The 17,663-nt window shown below is 43.8% G+C and overlaps 1 long non-coding RNA gene across 1 annotated transcript; it reads right to left on the bottom strand.

Moving 5' to 3' along the window:
• Positions 1-928: 928 nt before the first annotated feature.
• LOC309813077 lies at positions 929-6,944 on the bottom strand. The gene is made up of 3 exons (XR_014295447.1): positions 6,837-6,944; positions 5,378-5,524; positions 929-2,985 (listed from the first exon to the last, which is right to left on the bottom strand). It is a non-coding gene; the product is annotated as an uncharacterized lncRNA (long non-coding RNA).
• Positions 6,945-17,663: the final 10,719 nt, after the last annotated feature.

Here is a 17,663-nt window from a genome sequence, read left to right as displayed (position 1 = left end):
AAGGCGGGTCCCAGGATGTCCTACAAAGAAAATAGCACGGGTCCTGCTGTGCAGCATCTGTCGGGGGAGGGGATCACAGGCTCTGGGCTTCATCTGGGCAGCAGCAGAGGGAAAGCAAAGGGGTCAGCGGACGGGCCCAGGCCAGGCTGGGAGGATCCCATCATTGAAAAATGGACAAAGAAGAAGCACAAACACCTTTTCAAAAACGGTCCCCAAGCGAGGAAGTGGAGAAACTGGAACCCTGTGCACTGTTGGTGGGAACGTAAAATGGTGCAGCCCCTGTGAGAAACAGTATGGAGGCTCCTCAAAAAAAAAAAAAATAATAATAGAATTAATATATGATCCAGCAATTCCACGTCTGGGTATGTTCCCAGAGCAATTGCAAATACAGTCTTGAAGAGATATCTGTGCACCCGTATTCATAGCAGCGTCATTCACAATAGCCAAGAGGTGGAAGCAGCCTGAGGGTCCATCAACAGATTATGGATAAACAGAATGCGGTACATACAGACAATGGAATATAGTTCAGCCTTATTAGGAGGGAAATCCTGACACAGGCTACACCGTGGATGAACCTTGAGTACTTATACTCAGTGAAATAAGCCAGACACAAAAGGACAAGTACTGTCTGATTCCACTTATATGAGGTCCCTAGAGAAATCAGATTCATAGAGACAGGAAGGAGAACGGTGGGTGCCAGGGGCTGGGGGAGGGGGAGGGGAGTTATCACTGTTGAACAGGGCAGAGGTTCAGTTGGGGAAGATGAAACATTTCTGTGGATGGATGGTGGCGAACAAGTATGTGAACATACTTAATGACATTGAACTGCACACATAAAATTGTTAAAATGGTAAATTTTATGTTATGTGTATTTTATCACAATAAAAAGTTAGAAAAAGTAGAAATAAAAAGATCAGTAAAGGAGCAAACAAAAGGGTCCCCAAGATGTGGCCTCAGCAGTATCAGCTAAAGCATCTCCTTCCTACTTTCCCTGAAAAGTGCTGTTTCGTGTGTAAGGCCGGGGGGGGCGCAGGCAGCAACGCTGCATCCTTGCTTTTGACCCTCCCCACCCGGGTCATCTGCAGAGGGCCGGCCCGGATGTGTCACAGCCAGAGCGACTGTGGCCACTTGGACCGCTCAGTAAGTGTGGGCCCTCCACCACATTTCGTGGCAGGAAATTTCGTGGCCTGGTTACCAGAAATACGCCTATGGATGGGAAAGCACCTTTCCTCAGACAAAAAGCGGTAGAAGGTGGAAAGTGTAGGTACCAGCTTAAGGGGGAAGCGCGAACTCCCAGCTGTCGATAAAAGCCCCTGTGCCAGGGACCGGGTGGACCGTTCCTGCCCTCAGGGGGCAGAGCCGCGATGGGGCAGGAATTTAAAGGAACCGATCTGATCGTGGAGGGAAGGAGCGCTGGAGGATGGAGCAGGTCAAGAGGTCAGGGGCCCTTCCAGGGAGGGGGTCTGCTGGGCCTTCCTGAGGAAAGGATGTTCAAGCTGAACCTGGAACAACAAATAGGAACAAGCTGCCATCACCCGGTTTCCTGTTTTCATAAGGGGTGGAGTGAAAACAGCCGGGAATTCAGTTTCCGACGTGGGAGGAGAGAGAAAGAGGCCGTGGGCTCAGCTGTGTTTCTGGTCAACAGGGCAAGGGCGGGAGGTGAGGGGCCGTGAGGATCTCTGCCCCCCTCCCTCCGCGCTCCCGTCCTTCTCTTTCTCAGGAAATTAGAAAGAGAGACAGTTCTGACCCCAGGCCTGCAAAAAATAGGTGGGCCTCACTTCCTTGTCTTCAGTTGCCGGCAGGCAGCCTCCTGGTCAAAATACCCTATGTCTCCTTGACAAGTTCGCGTCAGGGGTGATGGGACTCACCCTTTCCCACGGCCGCCCCTGGCTCAGGCCCTCCCTACCTACCCCACCACGCCCAGACCTGCCTCTTCCAGCTGCCGGCCCACCCGCCAGCCAGAGCATCAGCTGTTTTTATAACAAACATTTGTAGAGCATTATTGATTAAAGTGCCAGGAACCAGGTCAGGTTCTGCCAGGACAGAGTTCCAGCCTTCACGGTCATGTTCCTCCACTGAGCACGGATCCCGGCCCAGAAGCAGGTACAAACGCACTTCCCATCTCGGTCCGGCACGTCCGTGACCCCTTCATGGGTTTTCTCTCTCCACACCTGGGTCCCACCCGGCACTCAGCTCGTCAGCCTCCTCCTTCGGTCCTTCTCTTTAAGCTCCGTCCTCCTGTCCTGTTTGTCTCTGTCTGGAATCAAACCCCTAAAGTTTTGTCCCAGATCTGCCACATACTACCTGTGCCATCTTAGACAAGTTACTAGCTTCTTTGTGCTGAATTCCTCATTGGTGAAATGAAGATAATGGCTCCTACTTTGCCTGTGGCCTGGAGTTGTTGTGAAAATCAAATATACCCGTGGATTAAAAGGGCTTCCTAAACTGCAAAGTAGTCCACACGTGTATTTTCTTATCATGTTCTATCTCGTGTTAAAGGTGGCTTTTGTCCTTTTGTAAGTTGCGAACTCCTTGAAGAACAGGAATCTCTCACAGTTGCAGCAGATCAACCAGGCTTCGGGTCTCAGCTGGAGGACCAGCAGGGCCCGGGCTCCCCACCTCCAGGAGGACATGCCCGGCAAACTCAACGGGAAGGGGACCCCCGGAGTTGTACAGACCCGACCCTCCCCCAGGACGGGATCCGAACATCTCAGAAAACGGATGGGCTTTACTCTGCCACATCTTACGTTGCCTTTAAATTTTAGACCGTCTCTAACCCCAAGATCAGGCTCTTCTGAGGGTGTGTTTTAGATGTGGCTGTACAGAGCACACCACCAAGCGATGACTCACGTTCGGGTCCACACGGTCGTCAGGGAGAGGAATGACGACTCTCAGCTCCTGGCCACGTGGGGCAGCCCCAGGACCCCGGCCTGAATCTCCTCCACACAGGACACGATCCATATGCTGCCTCGGCTTGTTCACATTCTAAAAGAAAGCAGGTGAAATTGAAACCAGATGATTGCAACCAGCTGACTGAAAGAGGAAAGCAAAAAAAATCTTAAAAAAGAAAAAAAAATCTTAACTTAAAAATATGAACTTGAGGGCTTCCCTGGTGGCACAGTGGTTGAGAGTCCGCCTGCTGATGCAGGGGACACGGGTTCATGCCCCAGTCCGGGAGGATCCCACATGCCGTGAAGCGGCTGGGCCCATGAGCCATGGCCGCTGAGCCTGCGCGCCCAGAGCCTCTGCTCCACAACGGGAGAGGCCACAACAGTGAGAGGCCCGCGTACCGCAAAAACAAAAAAAAAAACAACAAAAAAAGGAGGGATTACCAAATATACACTACTGTATAAAAAATAGGTAAATAACAATGTACTACTGTACACAGGGAACCATATTCAATGTCCTGTAGTAACCTATTATGAAAAAGAATATATATATGTATAACTGAATCACCTTGCTGTACACCAGAAACTAACACAACATTGTAAATCAGCTATAACTCAACTCAAAAAAAAAAAAAGAAAGAGGAAACTGCGTCAAATATGAGGTAGTTTTTGGCTTCTAGGAGCATGTTACTGAACAATGGGGCATGTCACTGCTCTGCTGATAAGTGCAGAGAGAACCCAACGGAAATTCATTTGCTGATGATTATCACTGTAACGCTTTCTTTTTCTTTTTTGTCTCCCAGAATAAGTAAAAATAGAGCTCTTTCCCTTATGTAACAATCTCACCAATTTGTGCGTGGCAGAAATATCCATGGAAATCGTAATAACAACAGAAGAATTAAATCTCTCCCTGCAGCCCTTTCTGCCTCCCAGGCATGTATGTGTTATGTGGACGCCTCTGGCTCGTCTGATCAAATATCTGGCAAAACCCTTTTATTTATTTATTTGTTTGTTTGTTTGTTTATGGCTGCGTTGGGTCTTCATTGCTGTGCACGGGCTTCTCATTGCGGTGGCTTCTCTTGTTGCGGAGCATGGACTCTAGGCGTGTGGGCTTCAGTAGTTGTGGCTCGTGGGCTCAGTAGTTGTGGCTCACGGGGTTAGTTGCTCCGCGGCATGTGGGATCTTCTCAGACCAGGGCTTGAACCCGTGTCTCCTGCATTGGCAGGCGGATTCTGAACCACTGCGCCACCAGCAAAGTCCCCGGGCAAGACTCTTTAAAGGCCTAGGGGAAAGACCAGTCTTAAAACAATCCTTCTGATCCCTAAAGGGTTGATAACTTTCCTGAGAAATGAAAATCCTAAAAATCATGCTGACGAGATAGTCCATTTCTGACTGACTGTCGCAGACTGTCATACATACAGGACCACGCTGTAAAGAGGATGGAGGCCATGGCGTGACTGGCCACAACACCAAGGGAGATAGGGGCAGCCACTGTGGCCCTTTGGTCACTTTTCTTTCATGGCTGGATTCAAGGTCCTTCAAGGTGGGATTCTGTCACGTGCTTTGCCTTTGACATCCAGCATGGAGCTCACTTAGCGCTGGACTCTTCACTAGTCACCCCGTCCTTTTCCAGGCTCCCGAAGAGGTTATTTTCATTGAGGCGTGTGATATAATAAAAAATAATGCATTTGGTCTTTGTTCCCAGTTCCTGGCACAGAGCTCCTAAAACCAGCGTGATTGGAGGGTTGGAATTTTCAGGTCCACCCACTGACCTCTGTGGAAGGAAAAGGGGCTGGAGACCGAGTTCCATCACATGGCCGATGATGAATCCATCATGCTCACATAAAACCCTCAACAGTGGGGTCCAGGGGACTCCAGGTTGGTGAACACATGGAGGTTCTGGGAGGGTGGCGCCCCGAGAGGGTGGGAAGATGTGTGCCCCTCCCCCATACCTTGCCTATGCAGTTATATTCCTTATAACAAACCAGTAATTGTACGTAGGGTGCCTTCCTGAATTCTGTCATTCTCGCCAATTATCAAATGTAGGGTGGGCTGTGGGAACACTGAGTTTGTAGGAAGCAGGGTAGAAATACAGGCATCCTGGGCACCCCGTTAGCAGCTGGAGTCACCCCTCCGGGGGCAGTCTCGTGGGGCTGAGCCCTTTAACTTGTGAGAGCTGAGCTAACGCTGGGTAGTTAGTACAAAGTTGAGTTGAATTTTTGGACACTCGGTGTTGGAGAACTGGCTGGTGTTCACCAACCTGGAGGTTCTCAAGGGTCTTTACTCCTGCCTACTCATAGTGTTGCTAAGTTCACAGCTGTTTTTTCTTATTAGTCGTGATCTCTTTAGGCAAGACTTACTGAGAGGAAATCAGTCATACGTCTTCTCTCCAAAACCCTGTGAGCCATTCTAAGCAAGTTCTCAGTTCCCGGTTTCCTAACGTCAGTAAGAAATGACTGGAAACCTTCACCTCTATCACCAGACAGTACCTTTCAAAGAAAGAAAAATACAGTCTGTTGTGTTGCCCTTTAGCTTCCAAGAACAGTGATGGTTCACCAAGGAAAGATTTTTACTCAGCTCCGCTGGGTCTCTTCCTGTCTTAGCAGAGAGATGGGTTGACTCTGTCTGGGAGAGTCCTACATTTGGGGAAAGATCACGTGACAAAATTAGAAAGAGACAAAGCAGCAGGGTTAATATTTGGTGGACTGAAACTTGTTCTCTTCATGAGTAATCAACCATGAATAAATTGACGATTAGAACATCCGATCTGAATATGTACAGAAGTGCCTTGAGCATAAGCTATCATAAAAGTGTTATGTTCACATATTTGTGTGAGTCATTTGTGGTTAATTAATAAAAGGACATTTGGAGCACTCTGTGGGCTCCCTGCTCCAGTCACGTAAGTCGACTTGTTCCTCAAGGCAGAGCTACATACACAGGGTATTTGGGGGAAATCCTACCATGTCTTTGTTCAATAAAACTGAATTAACTAATATCTTCACTATTTTTAATAAACACAGAAAACCTATTACTATTTTTAATAAACACAAAAAACCTATTACCTTAAAAATTTGGTTTCTCATATGTTAGTTTGAAATAAATTCCAAAATGGATTAATAACAAAAATAAAATTATAAAAACTCTAAAGAAAAATATAGGTGAATATTTATATGACTCTTTGTTTTTGCCTTTAACAACTTTTATGTTGGTGTTTCAAGCAAAACTGAAACAGAAAGATTTCCACTCTAACATCCTGTTGTGACACGAATCAGGAAAAAAATGTGGTTTCTCTTTCCCTTTTTAGCCAAGAATTAGAAAGTCAGAATGCTCAAGTCTTACAAAACCCAGAGCGTGTACTTGGCTTGTGAGATTAGAGTTCTCTAGGCAGGGCCAGCTTCGCCAGCAGATGACCTTGTGTATTTGCAAAAGACCCCGCACTCAGAAGGACCCATACTTGATCCGATGTTCGGCTGTCCTGTCCTGAAATTCAAACCAGGGACCTCTCACTTGCATTTTGCACCAGGCCTCATAAATCATACAGCTGGTGCTGGTGGTGGGCTCTGGAGATACAATAGTTCATTGTAATCCAGTGTAGCAAATGCTTCAGCTTCAAAGAATTAAACACACGGGGGAGCATTTAACCCTCAGGGCTTAGTGAGGGTTAGCCAGTGATGCCAGGGGCAGAGCTGGGGAGACTGGTGGAGGGAGAGGGGCGGAAAGGAAAGGGTAGAAAGTGGAAAGTCAGAGCCCCAGAGGAAAGACAGAGCATGGGATAGTCAGGAAACTGTGACTAGTTCAGTCGGGATGGAGTCAAGAGTTGTCCTCAGAGGAATGGCAAAGGATGAGGAAGAGAGTGGCTAAATTAGGAAGTGCCTTGTATTGCTTTGTGGGGCTGCCATAACCAAGGACCACAGGCTGGGGCATAAACAACAGAAATTTACTTCTCACAGTTCTGGGCTGGAAGTCTGAGATCCAGGTGTCAGCAGGGTTGGTTCCTCCTGAGGCCTCTCTCCTTGGCTTGCAGACGGCCGCCTTCTCACTGTGTCCTCACGTGGCCTTTCCTCTGTGCATGTGTGCCACAGTATCTCTTCCTCTTCTTATAAGGGCACCAGTCCTATCGGAATAGGGCCCCACCCCATGACCTCATTTAACCTTAATTACCTCCTTAGAGACCCTATGTCCCAATACAGTTTCATCTGAGCTCCTGGGGGTGAGGACTTTGGCATATAACTTTGGGGGGAGGACAACTCAGTTCATGACACACCTTGTTAATCTTTATCCTAAAGGCAAAGGGAAACCGCCCAAGCTCATCTCAAGTCTCAGGTGTTCTACCTGGGCACACAGCAGGACCACATGTTCTAGGCTCCCCGCAGTCAGGTGTGGACATGAGGTTGAGCCTCACTAGCAGGAGCAGGTGGATGTGATGCCGTTTCCACGCACCACCCTTCATGCTCCTTCTTCTGCAGCATCCTTGGAAGGTGGGTGTTGACTGTGCCAGAATCTGGGTCTCTGAACCACCACCTGAACAACCCTTCCATGACTTTACAGTGGGTGAGAGATAGTTTCTACTGTGTTTAGCTATAGAGACTGTGGGGTTAGGTTGTAGCAGCTGGAATTACCCAGATTTACTGTGGGCAAGACCTCCCTGCCAATCGGGAGAAGAATGGGTTGAAGAAAAGGAGGACGAGAGGGGAGGCCACTGCAGGAGGCTCTGCTGCAGGAGGCCGCCCGCCGAGCAAGGATGGCAGCCTGTCTGCAGCCTCAAAATCTGCAGCCGGGGTGACAGAGGGGAGAAGGTGCCCTGCATCTGGCCTGGTAGCCAGAGACGGGTTGCCTTGCCCTTCAGGTCACTCCAGTTGGTATCTAACAAGGAGCACCAGGCACCAGTGCCCGGGATGCAGACTTGATGGCGTGAACCCCACTGCTGCTCTCGTGGACCTTACGGTCCCAGAGCTGAAAACAAAAGAGGGTTGGGAACCTAGGCGATGATGTCCCCTTTGCATGGACTGACACAGAAGCGCTTGTAGGGGTGTCCAAATGGAGGATGAAGTGGGCACCTGGAGATGTGGGAGCTCAGTAGAGAGACCTGAGCTCAACGCATCAGCTCTGGGTGGGCAGGTAGACCAGAGACGTGAACCACGTCAGCTCGGGAGGGGGAGGCTGGGAGAGGGCCAGGCCAGCCCTGTGAGGAGCAGCAACACTTGAAGACTGGACAGAGGATGACGCCTGACATGAGACCAAGCAGGAAATGGTAGGAAGGTGCAAGGACAATCAGGACCCCTTGGAGGAGGAAGTCACCAACAGTATCAAATGTTGCCCAGGAATCAGGTGCCTCTTGAACTTAGGAACGAGGAGGGTGGTGGTGACCATTTGTGCAGCTCGAGCTGGCAGTGGAAAGAGACCGTGTACACAGGTGCTCTGTGGATGCTTCTTGTGACCAGGCTGCAGTCTGCAGGGAAAGGTGGGTACCGATCTCACACTTTATTCACATTAATTCCCAGATGGATCAGTTTTAACTTGAACACAAATCATTAAAATATTGGAGGAAAGGAGACTTTCTAAGCATTCACAAAACCTGGAAACTAAGAGACTGATACGTTTAACCACGTATGAACTTTTAAAATTTCTAACATGGTGAAAACACCATGTAAAATAAAAGACAAACTAGGGACATACTGAAAACTCATTTCCTAGACAAAAGGTGAGTCTCGTTCATATATAAAATGCTCCTACTCATTCACATAACCCTAGGGAATATATGGGTGAAGGATATGAAGTCAGTTCACAGAACAGGGAACGAGAAACGTCTCTGAAAAATAAGGGAAAAATGGAAATAAACCTTACTCATGAAAAGAGAAAGGTCAGTGTTTGACTGGCATTCTTGTTAAAAACTCTTATAAAAACCAAGGATAAAAGGATATTTTTTTAAAATTTACGTAGATTTTATTTCAATTTCAGTACCTTGTCACTCAGTATTACACAAATGGCTGTATTCTGGAGATCTTGTTTAAATTATGTGCAGATTACAGAATTATATTTTCATTTCTTAAATTTTAATTTAATTTAATTTTTTAAATTTATTTATTTTGGCTGCGTTGGGTCTTTGTTGCTGCACGCGGGCTCTCTCTAGTTGTGGCGAGCGGGGAGCTACTCTTCGTTGTGGTGCGTGGGCTTCTCATTGCGGTGGCTTCTCTTGTTGCGGAGTACGGGCTCTAGGTGCAAGGGCTTCACTAGTTGTGGCACGTGGGCTCAGTAGTTGTGGCTTGTGTGCTCTAGAGCGCAGGCTCGGTACTTGTGGCGTACGGGCTTAGTTGCTCCGCAACATGTGGGATCTTCCCGGACCAGGGCTCGTCCCCTGCATTGGCAGGCAGATTCTTAACCACTGCGCCACCAGGGAAGTCCCCAGAATTATATTTTCTTAGTTAAAAATTTAAATAAATGGACATATAGAGAGTAAAAAAATGTAAGTTTTCCTCCGATACCCCCTACTCCAATCTATCCCAGAGATAACCACTGTGCAGTAAAGATGTAGCCCCTTAAACTTTTTCATATGGATTCACATATATAAATTCACATGTACACATACAGGGTTTTGTTCACAAAAATGACATCATACTATACACATTGTATTGCACAATACATTTTTCACTTAATTTGTTTTCATGATCTTTTTCAGGAACTGCATACACATAACAGGGAAGAGCCAAATCTGACTCCATGTTGGATCTGTTTCTTTTACTTTAACCTTTGCTTCCTGTTGTTTTTGTTCACCAAAAGGATACTGTCTATATGTAATGGCCTGCCTTGGGGAACCCTGCTACTCTGCCTGAATATTAAACCAAAGTGGTTCAAAGGACCCCTGAAACACCCCAAAGAGAGATATTAACTAATTAGTTTCACTTGGTATGTTGAATTACATGGGAAGTGTTGTCAAATAAGTAATAAATCTTCTTAGGTTATATTGTATGGCAAATGGTACAGGTATTCTAGGGATTATATGGAGTTTCTAAAATTTGATATGTCCTGGTAAAATGTTATCAGTCATAATTCTAGCTATTGTCTGAAAAGTGTTGCATGTCACAGCAGTAACGAAGTTACTTTGTCTGTTGCATTGTAATCAGATTTAAACATGCTTCTTAAGTCTTTCATCATTATAGACAGTTATGGTTTCACTCTGATGCCTTTGCAAAAATGTTTCCTCTTCAAGAAGTTTTATAGAATGGACCTTTGGATAAATATAAGTTTCTGGCTTTCAGACCATAATGCTGAACTGGGTAAGAAATTGAAGAATTCTAATGGGGAAACTGATGGCTTCATAAAGCTGTTTTTAAAAAAAGATTAGTTACATAGGACTGAGTAAACTGGTGAATATGGTTATAATTTTTATAGTTTCTATCTGAAAAATGACTGGTTTCAATCTGTTTTCCAGGTATAAGGAGAACCTTCCCCTTAAACTAATTATGACTTAGAGTAATTTGGTAAATTATACCTTCATAAGCAGAATTGAAACATTTATCTTTTTCTCTCTACTTGGTTGATCCTGCCTGTAGCATATGCTTGTCTCAAAGATTAAGCCATGCATGTTTAAGTACGCACACCCAGTACCGTGAAACTGCGGATGGCTCATTAAACCAGTTATGGTACCTCTGCTTGCTATTGCAACTGGATTATACTAATCATTGTTCTTTGTTTCCAAATTGTTTGTGCTTCGTGTCTCTCTGCTGCACTATGTCTTTGTCAATGTTACCAGCTGCATTACTTATATCCTGTCTATTTTATAAGATCGTTGTCTCTTACAGTACCCAGTGTGTAACCAGGCCTCCAACAAAACTTCTATGGCTAAACATCTTGAGGAAATAGATCACATTTATACCATAAAATAATTGTAATAGTGTCATTCTAGGTATGGGAAGAAGCAACAAGGGAAAATGTCTCCTGGATCATAATTAGATAGAGGATCCAGAGAATCTTTAATTATCTATAGGGCCTAATCCAAAAACTAGCACCTGGAGTGGCATACCAAGGGTTTTCACCTGACCTGGGATAAGTCCCCCGGCGCCGTGGGACAAAATGTGAGCCTGAAATGTCTCCCAAATATCGGTCAAAATCCGGACCAAGAGGAGAGGATCTGAGAAATGGAATATTTCCTGCCATATCAGTCATTAGCAATTGCAGCCCTCCAACGTGAGCCAGTGAACCCTGAGGAAACTCAGGATATGAGAATACAGGATACAGGCCCCAGATAGCTGAGGTGCATTATCAAGGGCGTGATTCCAGTGAGCCCCGACTCCTGCCTTTTCCCCTACAGAGAACAACGCTAAGTTCCTTGAGATACTGCCTCCCGGGCTTGAATCCCTCAAAATTCCCACCGAATAAATCATAACTCTCAACTTTTAGGTTGTGAATTATTTTTGTAAGTCTACAGGTGTAAAGGAGACACTTTCCAGAGAGGAACAAAAAGACCCACAACGTTTGGAACACTGGCACTGATGGCGGACACTCCCAGAAAGATCCACCTGATGAAGCAATTAGAACGGTCGTCACTCCTTTTTCCACAAGATTATGGAATGGACACTGACAGTGGGGAATTGTAACAGGGAAGAGCCAAATCTGACTCCATGTTGGATCTGTTTCGTTTACTTTAACCTTTGCTTCCCGTTGCTTTTGTTCACCAAAAGGATACTGTCTATATGTAATGGCCTGCCTCGGGGAACCCCGCCCCTCCGCCTGAATGTTAAACCAAATTGCCTTTGTTCAGGGAAACATCCGGCCCTGTCCACCTGTGGATGGCTGCAAGAAAGAAGAAATGAACACATCCCCTCCCTGAGGCTGGCCATTCCAGGGGATATTTGCAAATTGTATGGCCTTTTTACTTTACTTCCTCATCTCCTCCCCCTCTCTGTGTTATAAAAGGAACTGGCATCCAGACCCCATAAGGTGGTTCTTTGGAGACACTCATCTGCTGTCTTCTCAGCCTGCTAGCTTTCTGAATAAAGTTTTATTCCTTGCTTCAACACCTCGTCTTGCTGTTGTGAGGCAAGCAGAGCGAGCTTGTCTCGGTGACATATAGACCACTCACATTTTTTTAAATTTCCTGCATCATATTCCATCATATAAATGAATTACATTCTTCTCCTATGGAGAAAAAAATTAAAGTTGGATAATTCCATTTCATTGTCTTCCTTTCCTCTCCCACCCTTCCTCCTTCCCCCTCCCCTTCTTTCTTCATTTCTTTTTCTTTCCTTTTTTGCTATTAAAGAATAATGTTAACTGTATACATAGAAATGATTAAGATAATAAATTTTATATTGTGTTTTTACCACAATTAAAAATAATAATTTAAAAACCCTGTAGATCTGAATTTTTAAAATAATGCTGAAGAAAAAAACCTGGAACATATCTGAGCATGTGTGCAAATGCTTCTGTACAACAGATAATCTAAAAGTGAGAGTGCTGGTCCCAAGGGAACATTCATCTGAAATTGAAAGACTTCCAAAAAGTCTTGTTAACTTCCCTCCAAGAAGCCTAATTTATACCACACTTCTTCATAGTCTGACAGGCACTGGGAATTACCAAGCTCTAAATTATAACAAAGGGCAGCACAAGGATTCTTATGGTGATTGGACACTCTGTCTCAGAATTTCTGGATAGTGCAAAAAAGACCAAGACAAAACAAAACAAAAAACAAATTCTAAAAACAGGAGCCAGGAGTGTAACAATGAGAAGGATGTTCTCCCTCTTAAGGCCATTTGCCTCTTGCATAACCACAGAGCAGAAAACCCAAGAGAATGTATTGAAAACGCTTAAATGACTAAGAGTTCACCAATTTGGCCATATATACAATAAATGCTGTGATATAATAAGAAATATATGTTGGTCTCTGCCCACAGAGCTCCTAAATCCCTTGGCACTTCCTGGGTGACAGGAGCATCATTTGTTCTAAGGAGGCCAATCCTGGTGGCTCCTGGATGGCTGCAGGGTGGGGCTGCTCTCCAGAAAGACCCAACCATGATTAGATGCTTGAACTTTCAGTCCCATCCCCCAGGCTCCAGGGAGGAGAGGGGGCTACAAATTAATAATCGATCATGCTCCATGATAATTCCTAAGTGCGAATTTTCTTCTGAGAGCTCCCAGGATGCTGAACACGTGGAGGAGCTGGGAGGGTGGGACACCTGGAGATGGCATGGAAGCCCCGCCCCTTCCCACGTACCTTGTATACTTGTCTCTTCATCTGGCTGTTTCTGAGTTGTATCCTTTATAATAAACCAACTGGTAATAGAAAATAATGCATTTTCCTCAGTTCTGAGAGCCATTCTGGCAAACGTGAACCCAAGGAGGGGCTGTGGGAACCCCATTTATAGCCAGGGGCTCAGAACCACCTGGGACTTCAAATCGGCCTCTGAAGGGGGGTCAGTCTTATGGGACTGAACACTTCAATTCTGGGGTCTGAGCAAACTCCAGGCAGTTAGTGACGGGACTGAGTTAACTTGTAGGATGCCCAGTCAGTGCCCCTGTAGATTAGAGAACTGCCAGGTGTGGGAAAGCCCACATAACTGGTGTCAGAAGTGTGTATAGTAGTAGTGGAGAGGAACAATGTATCTCTTTAAGTGTCTACGCTTCAAATGTGTACGTACATTCCATCCATAACCAGGTGAGGGAAATGTCTACAAAATTACAGTAAAACTTGGAAGGAACCATAACAACAACAAAAACCCAAACTGTGTGGGACGTAATATAAAAAAATAGAACCTAGACAGAGACATACAATACAGGATTTGAACAAATAGAAACCCCTCCTCTCATTTTCCTGAGCAGAAGACTAAATATTGTATATAGATTAATTTACTCAAATAATTTCTCTATGCTTAATGTCATACGAATCTCTCCCAAAAAATCCCAAAGTTAAAAAAAAACTATTTTGGGTATCGAAAAATTATTCTAAAGTTCACTTGGAAGAATAAAGGTGAAAAAAACAGGTGGCTGGGGAAGACATATCATTTTTCAAATAATGTTGAGAATTGACTATTTGTAAATAAATCAAATTATATTTTCTCCTGAGTGTCAACAACACAAAAACAAGTTACAGATAGATTAAACAGTGAAATCAATTTAAAAAGTAAAAACACAGAAGAAAAAATAGGGGACTAATTGGTTTCTCAATGGGAAAGTAATTCTAAGACTGAAAGCAGAAAGCAGAGTCAGAATCACTAAGGAAAAACCTAGGTTTTACTACAGGAAAAAAAATTGTTCATTAATAAAACATCATAAGAAAATTTATGAAAAAGTTCTCACCAACAGTAAAAGAAACGCAATAGGTGTGTCTCCTTGTATAATATATAATGTTGCAGATGTTTTTAATTTCTGTAAAAGGAATTGGATTATACGCCTCCTTCTACCTCTTTTTTCACGCATCATCTATCCACCAGACTGAACGCACACCTAGCCTGCACTTTAGTTTCCGACTCCTACGTAGTTATTCCAAAGCGTGCCCCACATTTTCATGATGTGTTCCCCTCTGACATGGGCGCTTAGGTGGCTTCCAACTCCTTGTTCTACACATGAGGCCACAGTGAAGATCCCAGTCCCTGTGCCTTCAGGGACTTGGCCATGACATCACTGGGCCACAGACCCGGAAAGGAGCCACCCAGATCCTGAGACACACGCCCACTGAGGACACTGACAGATTACTTCCTATACGGGTGTCTCAGTTCCTGTTCCAGAAGTGCTATTCCCCTACTTTCTGGCTTTCACCAGGTTGTGTCCAACTTTCTGACACCAATTATCCAATGCACCTAGAGCAGTATCTAAAGGTATTTCATTTGTATTTCTCTGACTACGAATTTACTGCCTTATTCTCTTTGATTTGTAGGAGTTCTTTGTATAAGCTGGTATCAATTCCTTGTTGATTTTTAAAAATTTCATAATTGAATTTCATTTTTTTCTTCCAATTTTATTGGGATATAATTAATTGACATACAGCACTGTGTAAGTTTAAGGGGTACATCATGATTTGACTTAACATACATCATGAAATGATTATCACAATGAGTTTAGTGGACATCCACGATCTCATACATTTTTTCTTGTGATGAGAACTCTTATGATTTACCCTCTTAACAACTTTCATAGATAACATACAGGAGTGTTAATGATATTTATCAGGTTATACATCACACCCCCAGCACTTATTCATCTTATAACTGGAAGTATGTACCTTTTGACCACCTTCCTCCAATTCTCCCTACCCCACACCCACCCCTACCTCTGGTGACCACAAATCTGATCTCTTTTCTATGAGTTTGTTTTTTGAAGTATAATTGACCAACAACGCTATGGTAGCTCTTGGTACACAACATAGTGATTCGATATTTCTCTACATTTCAAAATGATCACCATGATAAGTCTAGTTACCGTTTGTCACGATACAAAGATATTACCTTATGATTGACTATATTCCCCACACTGTACATTTCATACCCATGACTTATTTTGTAACTGGAAGTTGGTACCTCTTAATCTGCCTCATCCATTTCTCTCTTCCCCCAACCCACCTCCCCTCTGGCACCACCTGTTTCTTCTCTGTACCTAAGACACCATTTCTATTTTATTACATTTGTTTATTTGTTTTTTTAGATTCCACATATAAGTAAAATCATATGGTATTTGTCCTTCTCTGATTTCACTTAGCACAATACTTCTAGGTCCATCAATGTTGCTGCAAATGGCAAGATTTCATTCTTTTTTATGGCTAATATTCCATTATATGTGTGTGTGTGTGTGTGTGTGTGTGTATCACATCTTTTTTTTTAAAATGGATCTTTGAGTATAACTGCTTCACAATACTGTGTTAGTTTCTGTTGCACAACAAAGCGAATCAGCCATATGCATACACGTCCCCATATCTCTTCCCTCTTGCGTCTCCCTCCCACCCACCCTCCCTATCCCACCCCTCTAGATGGTCACAAAGCACCCAGCTGATCTCCCTGTGCTATGTGGCTGCTTCCCACTAGCTATCTATTTTACATTTGGTACTGTATATATGTCCATGCCACTCTCTCACTTTGTCACAGCTTACCCTTCCCCCTCCCCATATCCTCAAGTCCATTCTCTAGTAGGTCTGCGTCTTTATTCCTATGCTGCCCCTAGGTTCTTCAGAACCTTTTTTTTTTTTTTTTAGATTCCATATATATGTGTTAGCATACGGTATTTGTTTTTCTCTTTCTGACTTACTTCACTCTGTATGACAGACTCTAGGTCCATCCACCTCACTACAGATAACTCAATTTCGTTTCTTTTATAGCTGAGTAATATTCCATTGTATATATGTGCCACATCTTCTTTATCCATTCATCCATTCGCTTGGGGGTTCTCCCCGTCTCCTTGGGCATCAGGGTCCCCCACCAGCATCCGGCAGGCACCTTGTGGGGGGGGGACACGAACTCTGCGTCCTCCCGTGCCACCATCTTGACTCCTCTGTACCACATCTTCTTTATCCATCCATCGATGGGCACTTAGGTTGCTTCCATATCTTGGCTGCTATGAACAATGCTGCAATGAACATAGGGGTACATGTATCTTTTTGAATTAGTGTTTTTGTTTTCTTTGAGAAAATACCCAGAAGTGGAATTGTTAATCGTGTGGTAGTTCTACTTTTTTTTTGAGGAACCTGATGCATTTCCCTGATGATTAGTGATGTTGAGCATCCTTTCATGTGTCTGTTGGCCGTCTGTACATCTTCTCTGGAAAAATATCTATTCAGGTCCTCTGTCCATTTTTCAGGCAGACTGTTTTTTGATGTTGAATTGTATGAGTTCTTTGTATATTTTGGATATTAACCCCTTATCAGGTATATTGTTGGCAAATATAATTTTTATAGATATTTAATAATATTTTCTTTCAATTTGGCTATGGTGTTTCTTCAAAATTGAGTAATTTTTCACCTTATTAATTGTTTAGATTTTACCTTTCCTTTTTGACTATTATCAACACGTTTTTCAATTCAAAAAGAGTTACAGGTACTGGGACAACAGGGTACCCCATATGTAAAAAAATTAAGTTGGACCCCTACCTCATATCACAGATATCGAAATGGATTAACAACCTAAACGTAAGAGCTAAAACCATAAAAGTCTTAGGAAAAAACATAGCTGTACATCTTCATGACTTTGGATAGGGCAATAGATTCTTAGCTATGACACCAAAAGTATAAGCAAAAAAAGAAAAAAATAAACTGAACTTCATTGAATTAAAAACTTTTGTGGATCAAAGGGCATTATCAAGAAAGGGAAAATATAACCTAAAGAATGGGAGAGAATACTTGCAAGTCACATATCTGATAAGGGTCTAGTATCCAGAATATATAAAGAACTCTTACCTTGACAACAAAAAGACAAACAACCCAGTGAAAAAATGAACAAAGGACTTGAACAAACTTTTCTCCAAAGAAGATATATACAAATGGTCAGTAAGCCCGTGAAAAGATGCTCAACATTATTAGTCGGTAGGGAAATACAAATGAAAACTACATATCACTTCCCACTCACTGGGATGGCCATAATTTTTTTTTAAAAGAAAGAAAATAACAAGTATTGGCAAGGCTATGGAGAAATTGGAACCCTTATACAGTGCCAGTGGAAAGCAGCCACTGTGGAAAGAAGTTTGGTGGTTTCTCAAAAAGTTAAACATAGAATTACCATATGACCCAGCAATTTCCTCCTAGGTATTGTACCCAAAAGAATGAAAAACAAGTATTCCAATAAATACACGTACATGCAC

This window comes from Mesoplodon mirus (genome assembly GCF_964341445.2).
Source record: "Mesoplodon mirus genome assembly, chromosome: 12".
In the NCBI taxonomy this organism is placed as follows: Eukaryota; Metazoa; Chordata; class Mammalia; order Artiodactyla; family Ziphiidae; genus Mesoplodon; species Mesoplodon mirus.
This window is presented reverse-complemented; position numbering and strand designations above follow the sequence as displayed.